Source organism: Rhincodon typus, chromosome 12 (assembly GCF_021869965.1).
Source record: "Rhincodon typus isolate 14 chromosome 12, sRhiTyp1.1, whole genome shotgun sequence".
In the NCBI taxonomy this organism is placed as follows: domain Eukaryota; kingdom Metazoa; phylum Chordata; class Chondrichthyes; order Orectolobiformes; family Rhincodontidae; genus Rhincodon; species Rhincodon typus.
In genome coordinates this window covers 29,949,800-29,962,429 of record NC_063343.1, presented here as the reverse complement: position 1 = coordinate 29,962,429, position 12,630 = coordinate 29,949,800, and the positions used below count along the sequence as shown (strand labels likewise).

Genomic DNA, 12,630 nt, shown 5'->3' with positions numbered 1-12,630 from the left:
GAGACACGGTTGAGGGCGTTCTCGACCACTGAGGGGGGGGGAAGTTACAGTCCTTGAAAAACGAGGACAACTGAGATGTACGGGAGTGGAATGCCTCGTCCTGGGAGCAGATGCGGCGGAGGTGAAGGAATTGGGAATAGGGGATGGCATTTTTGCAGGAAGGTGGGTGGGAGGAGGAGTATTCTAGGTAGCTGTGGGAGTCGGTGGGCTTGAAATGAATATCGGTTTCTAGGTGGTTGCCCGATATGGAGACAGAGAGGTCCAGGAAGGTGGGGAGAGGTTTAGAGATGGTCCAGGTAAACTTAAGGTTGGGGTGGAAGGTGTTGGTGAAGTGGATGAACTGTTCGAGCTCCTCGTGGGAGCACGAGGCGGCGCCGATACAGTCATCAATGTAACGGAGGAAGAGGGGGGCTTAGAGCCAGTGTAGGTACAGAAGGGGGATTGTTCCACGTAACCTGCAAAGAGGCAGGCGTAGCTTGGGCCCATGCGGGTACCCATGGCCGCCCCCTTTGTAGGAAGTGGGAGGAATTGAAAGAGAATCCCCTCCTCCCACCTCTCACAAGCTTCAAAATCTCCCCTCCCCCTACCGCATCCCAAAACCAGTCCAGCTCGTCCCCGCCTCCCTAACCTGTTCTTCCTCCCACCTATCCCCTCCTCCCACCTCAAGCCGCACCCCCATCTCCTACCTACTAACCTCATCCCGCCCCCTTGACATGTCCATCCTCCCTGGACTGACCTATCCCCTCCCTAACTCCTCACCTACACTCACCTTTTACTGGCTCTATTCCTGCCTGTTTGACCTGTTTGTTTCCTCTCCTCTATCCATCTTCTATCCGCCTCCCACTCTCTCCCTATTTATTTCAGAACCCCCTTCCCCTTCCCCTCCCCCTCCCCCTCCCCCTTTTCTGGTGAAGGATCTAGGCCCGAAACGTCAGCCTTTCTGCTCCCATGATACTGCTTGGCCTGCTGTGTTCATCCAGCCCTGCACCTTGTTGTCTCGGATTCTCCAGCATCTGCAGTTCCTACTATCTCCTGATGCAGTACAAAACCTGTGTGATTTGGGCAGATATTGTAACGCTGTTGAGCCACTGTGTTCTGGTTGGTCACGCCATTAGAAGCTGTCACTCATATCTGCAATTGTTATACTGTTGTACTAAATGTGTTTAAGATGTACACAATATAGCTAGTGATCCAGAAAGAATAAAGTTTTCAATGTTCAGTTGGTGGTGTACACGCACACGGCAAAGTAAAGTGGTTAAGATGTTCTCAGTCATGGTGGTGGAGGGTTGCTTTTCAGGCTGCAGGTCTGTGACCAGCAGTGTGCCACAAGGATAGGTGCTGGGTCCACTGCTTTTGTCATTTTATGTAAATGATTTGGATGTGAACAGGAGAGGTATGGTTAGTAAGTTTGCAGATGACACCAAAATTGGAGGTGTAGTGGACAACGAAAAAGGTCACCAAATAATGCAACAGGATCTTGATCAGATGGGCCAATAGGCTGAAGAGTGGCAAATGGAGTTTAATTTAGATGATTGAGAGGTACTGTATTTTGGAAAGGCAAATCAGGGCAGGACTTATACATTTAGTGATAAGATTCTGGGGAGTGCTGCTGAACAAAGAGACCTTGAAGCAGATTTAGGTTCCTTGAAAATGGAGTCCTAGGTAGACAGGATAGTGAAGAATACAATTGGTATGCTTGCCTTTATTGATCAGTGCATTGTGTATAGGAGTTGGGAGGTCATGTTGTGGCTGTACAGGACATTGGGTCAACCACTTTTGGAGTACTGCATGCACTCCTGATCTCCCTGCTACAGGAAGGATGTTGTGAAACTTGAATGGGTTCAGAAAAGATTTACAAGGATGTTGCCAGGGTTGCAGGGTTTGAGCCATAGAGAAAAGCTGAACAGCTGAGGCTATTTTCCTGGAGCATCGGAGGCTAAGGGGTGACTTTGTAGAGGTTTATAAAATCCTGAGGGGCGTGGAAAGCATAAATAGGCAAGGTCTTTTCCCTGGGGTGGGGGGTGTCCAAAACTAGAGGGCTTAGGTTTAAAGGAAAAGATATAAAAGGGACCTAAAGGGCAACTTTTCCATACAGAGGGTGGTGCGTATTTGGAATAAGCTACCAGAGGAAGTGGTGGAGGCTGGTACGATTACAACATTTAAAAGGCATCTGGATGGGTATATGAATAGGAAGGGTTTAGAGGGATGTGGGCCAAATGGGACTAGATTTATATAGGATGTCTGGTTGGCATGGATGAGTTGGACCGAAGGGTCTGTTTCCATGCTGTATATGTCTGACTCTATGATGTTGAAGAGAAGACCAAGTTGATGACAAGTAACCCTTGAATTTAGGTGTGATTTCCCCATGGCAACCAGATACAGGAGATTTCATGCAAATTGAAATGGCCAACTAATTTCAGACATGTACTAGATTTGGTGTCAAGGACGCCCCTTCTGGAACAATACTATTTTACTGCATTTATTTGGTTTTTGATAAATCATTGGACAAAAGATGTCTGTAGCATTGTTTCAGATGTTGTGGATGTTTTTCTTTTGAGAGGAGTGTGAGAGAGGGAAAGAAAGGGTTTCAGTGATTGGGATAGGTGTTGTAAAACATAATAAAGTAATATAGTTTTCATTTTGAAGTGGTGGTTAGGTACTGAAGCTGTAAAACTGTGTGTGAAGTGATAGAATGCAGATTTGCACTCAAGTTTCTCCATACTATGGGGCTCAGTGGTAACACTCATATCATGGATTCAAGTCCTGCTTCACAGTCTTGAGCCCATAATCTCTGATGATTCTTCAGTGCAGTATTGAAATGGATGAAATGTTTAAGTGTCTGCATGCTTGGCTGAAAGTGATCCCATGGCATTATTTGATGAAGAACAAAGCAGTTCTTATGATATTCTGACAAATATTTATTCTGAACCCAATATCTAATACATACAATTTACCAGTACATCATTGCTGAATGCGGGGCATTGCTGTGCACAATTGAACTGCTGTTTCCTTGTATAACAACATTTCAATCTACTTCGGTGGCTTTAACTTCAATATGGTCTGAGGTCGTGAAAAGCATTCAATGAGTTCAGTGCTTCCATTCACCATGAGATTCCTAAACCTGACCATGCTTCCATATCATCACTTCTTCAAATGTATGAAAACTATTTCAGCACAGGGATGTGTTCTCTAAATTCTCATTTAAGTAAGCTGATGCCTTATCACAGGTTAGTATGCCACAGTGATGATGAGTTACACTAGTGTTTCTCAAAGTGCTACTGGAGTTAATTGCACAATATTTTTGTTCTGTATGACTCCTAGCTGAACCATATTAGCCTTTGCTAAAATAATTTGATTTCTGCAGTGTTGTATTTCCAGGCAATATATTGATTTTTACCGTTTGTTTCAACATCCTGCTGCATTTTCGTTTGCTTGAATTCTTCTTGGTTGCTTATGCTTTTTGGTCTTGTACTGGATTAACACACTTTTTTGCAGCTTTTAAATGAAGCCTGTGATTCATGGGATATTTGAAGAAAAGTAAGGAAATTTTCTGGATTCATAACCAAAATTCGTTTGCAAACAAGGTCACTAAAGACAAATTAACCTTACTATCGTTGTGAGATGTCACCACGTGAGATAATGTCAGTACTGGTTATTTACATGAAAACAGTCTCTGCAATTTATTTCCAAATGTAGTTTGTTGGAGTGAGATACCTTGAGACGTTACCAAGGAGCAAGATAAAATGCTACACTTATGCAAATCTTCCAGTTGTGTCTACTGTCAAAGTTCTGTTTAAGGAATTTTCCACTTCATTTGAGATTGTCTGCTTGTTGTGAAATGATTTATTAAATAGGGAATATGATCAAAATTGATCCCGACAGACCAAACTTATTAACAGTCCAGATTCAGCCAGTTTCCTTCCACAGACAGTGCAGCATGTGCTGTAATAACTGTAGTAAAATCAGCTGAGTTTTTAAAATCAACCTGTTTGGACATATCATGTCCTTTGTGGTGAGAGTTGAACCTGGATGTTCTGGCTCAAGATAGGGACACAGCTACAGTGCCACAAGACCCCTTGGGAATGTTAATCATCTACGCTTATTTGGCAGATGTCCTTAAACAAATTTACCTATGTTTGCATTTAGGTACAGGTGTTTTTGTACAGTATGGAGGTTTTTGCAGGCTTGGTTGATCTACTGGTGTAGAATATTTACAAATTCCTGTTATTTTGCATTGTTTCACTTTCAAATTTTCATGTACAAAAACAGAAGTTATAGGAAAAGCTCAGCAGGTCTGGCAGCATCTGTGAAGAAAAAAAATCATAGTTAATGTTTCAGGTCGGGTGACCCTTCCTCAGAACTGATGGTAGCTAGGAAAACATTGGTTCATATGCAGAAAATAAGATGGATAGACCCCAAAGAGAGCATGAGAAGAGCAGTTGGGTAGACCAAGAAGTTGATAACGATCTGGCTAGGAAGGTGAATAGCTGTTAATGGGGACAGTTAGTGACTAACAGTAGGTAGCGTGTAATGGCAGGCTATGTGATAACAAGACCTGGTGTGTGGGGTAGGGAGTTAGGACATGGGAGAGTTTTAAGCCCTAAAATTATTGAACTCCGTGTTGAGTCCGGAAGGCTGCAGGGTTCCTAAGTGGAAAATGAGGTGTTGTTCTTCCAGCTTGTGTTGAGCTTCGCTGGGACCCTGCAGCAATCCTGAGACAGAGATAATGGCCAGGGAACGGTGTGGTGTGTTACAGTGGCAGGCAACTGGAAGCTCGGGGTATTTTTTACAGGCAGAACAAAGATGTTCTATGAACTGGAGAGAGAGACAACAAGGTGCAGGGCTGGATGAACACAGCAGGCCAAGCAGCATCATAGGAGCAGAGAGGCTGACGTTTCGGGCCTAGACCCTTCATCAGAAAAGGGGGAGGGGAAGGGGGTTTTGAAATAAATAGGGAGAGAGTGGGAGGCGGATAGAAGAGGGATAGAGGAGAGGATAGGTGGAGAGGAAACAAACAGGTCGAAGAGGCGGGGATGGGGCCAGGAAAGGTGAGTGTAGGTAGGGAGTTAGGAAGGGGATAGGTCAGTCCAGGGAGGACGGACAGGTCAAGGGGGCGGGATGAGGTTGGTCGGTAGGAGATGGAGGTGCGGCTTGAGGTGGGAGGAGGGGATAGGTGGGAGGAAGAACAGGTTAGGGAGGCAGGGACGAGCTGGACTGGTTTTGGGATGCGGTGGGGGGAGGGGAGATTTTGAAACTTGTGAAATCCACATTGATACCATTGGGCTGCAGGGTTCCCAAGCGGAATATGAGTTGCTGTTCCTGCAACCTTCGGGTGGCATCGTTGTGGCACTGCAGGAGGCCCAGGATGGACATGTCGTCTGAGGAATGGGAGGGGGAGTTGAAATGGTTCGCGACTGGGAGGTGCAGTTGTTTGTTGCGAACCGAGCGTAGGTGTTCTGCAAAGCGGTCCCCGAGTCTCCGCTTGGTTTCCCCGATGTAGAGGAAGCCACACCGGGTACAGCGGATGCAGTATACCACATTGGCAGATGTGCAGGTGAACATCTGCTTGATGTGGTCACCCAGTAAATGCTACGTTTCTCCAATGTAGAAGAGACTACATTGTGAGCAGTGAATGCAGTAGACTAGATGCTGGGAAGTGCAGGTGAAGTGTTTCTTCACCTGGAAGGTGTGTTTGGGCCCTTGGATACTGGGGAGGGAGGAGGTAAATGGGCAGGTGTTACACCTTCATTTGTGGGGAAAAAGGGCCGTTGGTGGGGGGGAGGGGTGTGTTGGGAGTGAAGGAAGAGTGGACCAGGGTGTCTTGGAGGGAACTTTCCTTGCGGAAGGCGGACAAGGGAGGGGAGGGGAGGGGAACATGTGTCTGGAGGTGGTGGAAATGGTGTCTGATGATTTTCTGGATGTGGATGCTGGTGGGATGGTAGGTAAGGACAAGGGGGAACCCTATCACAGTTATGGGAAGGAAGAGCGGGTATGAGGGCGGGAGATGGGTTGGACCAGGTTGAAGGCCCTGTTGATACTGGTGTTGGGGAATCCTTGGTTGAGGAAGAAAGTGGATATTTCAGAGGCTCCTTTGTTGAAGTTGGCCTCATCTGATCATGTGACAGAGACAGAAGAACTAAGAGAAAGGAATGGAGTCTTTACAGGAAGCGGTGTTCGAGGCAGTAGTCCAGGTAGCTGTGGGAGTCAGTGGGTTTATACTGGATATTAGTGGCCAGTCTATCCCCAGAAATGGAAACCTGTTGAGGAAGGGAAGGGAGGAGTCAGAGATGGACCAGATGAAGGTGAGGGCAGAGTGGAAGTTGGAACTGAAATTGATGAACTTTTCCAATTCCAGACAAGAGGGAAACAGCAAATTTCCATCTGCTGGGCAATTATGATGATGACACTTACTTCTTTCACCAGCCTCAAATTATCTTAATGATTGTGTGACTTGGCCTGCATATACAATGTTGAGCATTTCTAATGTTGTTGGGTTTGAAAACTGTGGTATAATGGGTCTCAAATGCAGTTCTTTCACCTTTGAATCTACCCAACAAATGGGATGAAAAATCTGCATAGCCTAATCTAATTTCCAGATCGAGCAGGTCCACAAATATAGAACCATCTATAAAGCAGCACGTTTGGCTGTATCATTTGGAAAGGCCATAGGGTGGCTGGTGTGGGACACAATTTTTAAAAAATATTTCAATTCGTAGCTCAAAGTTTTTAAGTTAAATCACAGGATATTTGTCGGTGAGGAATGCAATTCAACTTACATGCTTCGCTCCAAGAAGGCTCTTTATTTTTGCAGTTAATTGTTCTATAAATGTTTCCATGGTTTTTGCTTACAAATCTGTTGCATGTTTCTCTACTTGAAGAAAATCATGATGGCACCCCTAACTTGAACTACACCCTTTTGGAACTGTGCATCTGTTGCTTACGCCCAGTTTAATTTTGGTACTTAGATTATTTTTGCTATCCGCTTAGTTATGATGAATAACTGTAAGATCACCTATTCATGTCTGTCTTGAATTTTTAAAAAAACTGTTCTCTCTGTTGTTCTGATTACTCAGGGATCTGCCTTGTGATACCTCTTTGCATTGGCTCCAGCACTGTTTCTCCCTGTTATACCATGGTGATGGGATCTGTGTAGTGTAACCAAGGTAGTGTATGGTCGAAGTATTCCCTCTGGAATATATTCTGACTTGGTTTGGTTAAGGAACAGATTTCCTTTCTAAGTCTGGTATTCCTTATGTGTCTAATAAGGCAGTTATATCTTGACATAGCTTGTCTGAAGCCTAATTTCAATTAATTAATTTCAATTAATTAATTTAATTAATAATTAATAAATTAAATTACGTTCAGTTCCTTAGTGCTGAAGCCATTCATCTTGATCAGTAAAAGAAACCCCCTTTCTTCTCATCCCCAACATGTAAATGAGTGTGATGATAACATTTAAATCTAATGAAGACGTTTTCTGACTGGATAAGAAAATATTAATGTTACAAGAGCTTCACTTGTCTGACTTGATCTTATCTGTTTAACTAAGAGCCCAGTAATTGTCGGCTGTGTGTGGATTTAAGTTAAGCTGTCTACTAAATGTGCTAACTAAGGGCGGCACGGTGGCCCAGTGGTTAGCACTGCTGTCTCACAGCGCCAGGGACCTGGGTTCGATTCCACCCTCGGGCGTCTGTCTGTGTGGAGTTTGCACATTCTCTGCGTGGGTTTCCTCCCACGGTCCAAAGATGCGCAGGTTAGGTGAATTGGCCATGCTAAATTGCCTGTAGTGTTCAGGGGTAAACAGATTAGGTGGGTTACAGGGGAATGGTCTGGCTGGGATGCTCTGTTGGTCTGTGTGGATTTGTCGGGCCGACGGGCCTATTTCCACACTGTAGGGATTCTATGAAGTCTATGAATAAACGATTGGGAGCTAATGGCAAAATACAGCATGGTCTTAGGCATGGTGAAAGTCAGTATGATTAATTTCTGCTTTTCCATGTTTTGATTTAAATTGGTTAACATTTGCATATCAAATTGTCTTCCTTGCAGCTGCATTCATCTCTACAGGCTGCACATAAACTGTCCATACCTAACTGTCATTACTAACTTAGCTTTAAACCTCAGTAGAGTACTTTCAATTCTGGATAAAGCAGAGACCTCTGTTTAAAGACCAGTAGTAGTCTTAAAAGATAATTTCCTGCTGCAGTAAGATAATAACGGAAACAACAATAATACAAAGCACATGTCACATGGTAGTCCGGATAACATTTATCTGTAAACTTTACAATGCTGTGCTCCAATATTTAGAAGTAAAGCCTGATGAAAAGCAGCAAAGTTCTTTCAGAAAGCATATATGCATCTAATATAATTTACATAGGAAAAGTTAGAATAGTACCTACTTTTAACAAGACTTCAGCACTGAATGGCTGATCAGTTTAGATACAAGACTGAGTTAATGCCGTAAATTTACTCAATTCGTAGAACCCAGATCATCATCCCAAGTCTCCAACAGCTGTTCCTCCTACACCATTACTGAGCATGCATTGTGCTTTTTTTTGTTCTGAATGACAACTACATGTACAGTCTCAACTATGTGTGGTTCACTGTACTTAACAATCCAAAATTGCAGAAGAGCAAATTCACATAGTTTTAAGCAGCAATTCCTCGGTTTGTGAGGCTGGTCTTTATTGTTATTGCTTTTATTGCTCAAGATGAGATTAGCCCACTTGTAGTCGTGAAACTACAGAAGGCCCAACACCATCTATTGTCCTCCATGATAATCAACTGGACCATGGAGACCCGAACCACATTTGCATGACTGAGTTCTACCATTAACCTTTTTAATTTGTGCAGGATTTCAACTCATAGTACATTTAATTTAGGAGTTATTTTCCACTTGAACAATTTTTAGTGTTTATTCTGTACTTTTGTTTCCGTATATATCCATTCTATTATAACCATAAGGCAATGTAGAGTCCTTATAAAAAAAAAATTTCAATCGTAGTAATTGCTTTTCACTTAACTTAGGGATAGTGAACTTAATAGCTTTCTTTCACATTTAATAAAGCAGCAAGTCCCTCTGATTAGCACAGTTATTATTTCACCAGGTCTACTGTGCTTTCTAAAACTTAGCTTAAAAAGATAGAATTCAAATTTGATTGACAACCTGTTTGAAGAATAAGCTGGACTGTCTGGATCAAGTCATGAGTGTATGTATTTGCAATTGAGGTTTTGATCCCCGTGATATAGGTGTTGTATGTGTAATGTGTACATTTGATAGAGAGAAAGATAGTGTCTTATTAATAAGCAAAATGCCCCTAAGGCAGGCCACTCTAAAATATGTGGACCAACGTAATGTTGGATTAGGTTAAACACACAGGTCTGGAATATGAGTTTTCTGAAGTAGTTAATGATTATCGTTTTCCAGTAGTATTTCTGATTCAATTTAGCCCGAAACATCAGTCTATGCAGTTCTGTCAGCAAGTGCTGATGTACTGATTTTCTCACAAAACATTGGCTGTCAGCATGAAATATACACTGTAGGCAGATGACATGGCTTCAAATCAATATACATGATTACATTTAACATCTTTTTAAGTTCGGAGCTGTAATCAGGCATTCAGGGAAATTCTCTGTGCATTGGTCCAAAATGGGTCTCAGCTCTTGTGGAATCTCTTACTGTTGTGGCTGCAATAGGAGTTCACTTGCAAGAAGTGTATATTTTGAATGAGATCCAGCCTGAGAATTTCTGAAGTTAAGTGGCCAATGGAATACAACTTCCATTTGGTAAATCAGTTGTGGTGTGTGGGATTTTGGAACCCAGCTGAATTTCTGTATTTTAATTAGGCTTAGTTTGGCTTTCTTCCCTTTTACTGAACAGACAGTCTGTTTGGAAATACTACTTCATCAATTGTGACTTAATGATTTGATGTCAAAATTAATTGTGGAAAGAAGGCTCATTTTTGGCTTCATCTTTATTGAACGAGCACAATATTAAATGAATATTTCACGTCAGTTTTTACTGTGGAGAAAGAAATAGAGGCTAGAGAACGCGGAGAAATAAATGTTGATGTTTTGAAAACAGTTCACTTTACAGAAGAGGAAGTTCTGGAGGTCTTAGAAAATGTAAAGGTGGATAAATCTCCAGGACCTAATTAGTGTATCCCAGGATGTTGTGGGAAGTAAGGGAGAAAATTGCAGGGCCCCTAGCAGAAACATACGTATCCAGTAGAACTGGTGAGGTGCCTGATGACTGGAGAGTGGCTAATGTAGTGCCTTTGTTTAAGAAGGGATGTAAGGAGAAGCCTGGAAACTAGAGACCTGAGAGTCTGACTTCAGTGGTGGGTAAGTTGTTGGAAGTGGCTATGAAAGGTAGGGTTTATATGCATTTGGAGAGGCATGGAATCATTAGGGATAATCAGCATGGTTTTGTGAGACAAAAATCATGTCTCAAACTTGATTGAGCTTTTTGAGGAAGTAACCAAGAAGATTGAGGGCAGAGCGATAGATGTGGTTTACTTGGACTTTACTAAAGCCATTGACAAGGTTCCATATGGTAGACTAATTAATAAAGTTAGATCACATGGGATTCAGGATGAACTTGCCAATTGGATATAAATTGGCTTAACAACAGGAAACAGTGTACTGGTGAAGGGTTGTTTCTCGGACTGGAGACCTGTGACCAGCTATGTTCCACAGGAATCAATGCTGGATTCACTTTGATTTGTTATTTATATAAATGATGTAAAATGTTCAATAGGCTGAGGAATGGCAGATGGAGTTTAATTTGGATAAATGCGAGGTATTGCATTTTGGTAAAACAAACAAGGGCAGGACTTGTACAATTAAAAGTAGGGCCTTGGGTGGTGTTGTAGAACAGAGAGACCTAAGGGTTCAGGTACATAATTCTTTGAAGTTTGTGTCACATGTAGACCGGGTGTCTAAGAAGGTGTTTAGCATGCTTGCCTTCATTTGCTCAGATCTTTGAGTATAGGAGTTGGGATGTCATATTGAGGTTGTATAGGTTTGAGGCCTCTTCTGGAATACTGTGTCCGGTTCTGGTCGCCCTGTTATAGGAAGGATCTTAATAAGCTGGAGAGGATTCAGGAGAGATTTACCAGGATCTTGCTGGGAATGAGGGTTTGAGTTATAAGGAAAGGGCTGGATAGACTGAGACTTTTTTCACGAGAGCGTAGGACGTTAAGGGTGACCGTATAACGGTTTATAGAATCATGAGGGTATAGATAAGGTGAATGGCTTTTCCCTAGGGTAGGGCATTTCAAGACTAGGGAGTATATTTTTAAGGTGAGAGGGGAAAGATTTTAAACAAGATATGAGCAACCAGTTTTACAGAGTAGTTCGTATGTGGAATGAGCTTCCAGGTGGATGTGGGCAAAATTACATTTTTTAAAAGACATTTGGATAAGTACACGTGTAAGAAATGTTTTGAGAGATATGGGCCAAGAGCGCACAGGTGGAACTAATTCAGTTTAGGATTATGGTTGGCCTGGACTGAAGGGCCTGTTTCGTGCTATATGACTCTGTGACATGATAACGTGAATGTCTGATGTTTCACATTGAATAAAGGATCTCCTCCAATCACATAGAGAAGAGGCAGATCAATTTACTCTTTTCAGCAGTGTTCAGAGTTATGTTCCCCAGACAGAAAGAAATTATTTGGAAATAATTCAGCAATATCTCTCGTAACCACAGCTGCCCGTTAGAATTTCCCATGGTATGGTTTACCAGACAGTAGATGGCTGAATTTAAATGGGACAGACCTTGGCTGTGTCTCGGATTATACCTTACCCAGTGATTGTTCATGTGCTGATATGTTGCATGTTCTTTTGTAGCTACAATGTATCTTTGCCAGACAAAATGTTTTCAAATCTTACCAAAATCCAAATGTATTCCCTTTGCATAAGATGCTGAACTTGTTTTGAAAAATATTTTCGGAAATTAAATAATTTATAAATTATTCTGTTTTAAGAAAGGTAGTTTTTTAAACACATTTTCCTTTTAAGGCATTCTGCACAATTTTGATCACTGACGACCTGACTTTTGAAGGAAAAAGGAACAACTGAATTCATGACTTGAATTAAATGCCTGATTTGGAAGAGATTGCAGAATCTTGGAATGTTTACATTGAAAAGAGTGACGCTTTGTCAAAGTTTGCAAGATTCTAATGGTCCTAAAAAAATTGCCTCCAAATAAACTAGGGAGAAGCTTTTATGATCCAGTGAATGCACTCAAATACAGAAGGAGGATTAGATTAAGTAACTCGCACAGATATTGTTGAATAAACTGCAGAGGAACACAGTGGAGACAGAGTTTGGCAATCTGAAGAAGGAACATTTTATTTTCTGGCATAACAATAACTGGGATATGTGCAAAAATATAATATACTGACTGATCTTTGGGTCCAGCACAGTAAATAAACATAAAGAATTATACAGAAGAGAGAAAGGAAACATCAGAGTTCCTCCATTGTTTCTTAAGGCAATTGATGTTTTGTTAATGTGGATGGAGTGCTTTCTACTTGCTACCAATGGAAGTGGACAGGTTAAAGTAATACACACAGACCAGCTGCAGAGTAAAACTCCTACTCTGCAACAATGTATCTTAAATTTG

The 12,630-nt window shown here is 42.1% G+C and overlaps 1 protein-coding gene across 5 annotated transcripts in view; it reads left to right on the top strand.

Annotated features, from left to right (window-relative positions):
- Positions 1-12,630, top strand: part of rnf44 (ring finger protein 44) — a 141,047-nt gene that overhangs the window by 68,102 nt on the left and 60,315 nt on the right. The gene's annotated exons all lie outside the window — the stretch shown is intronic.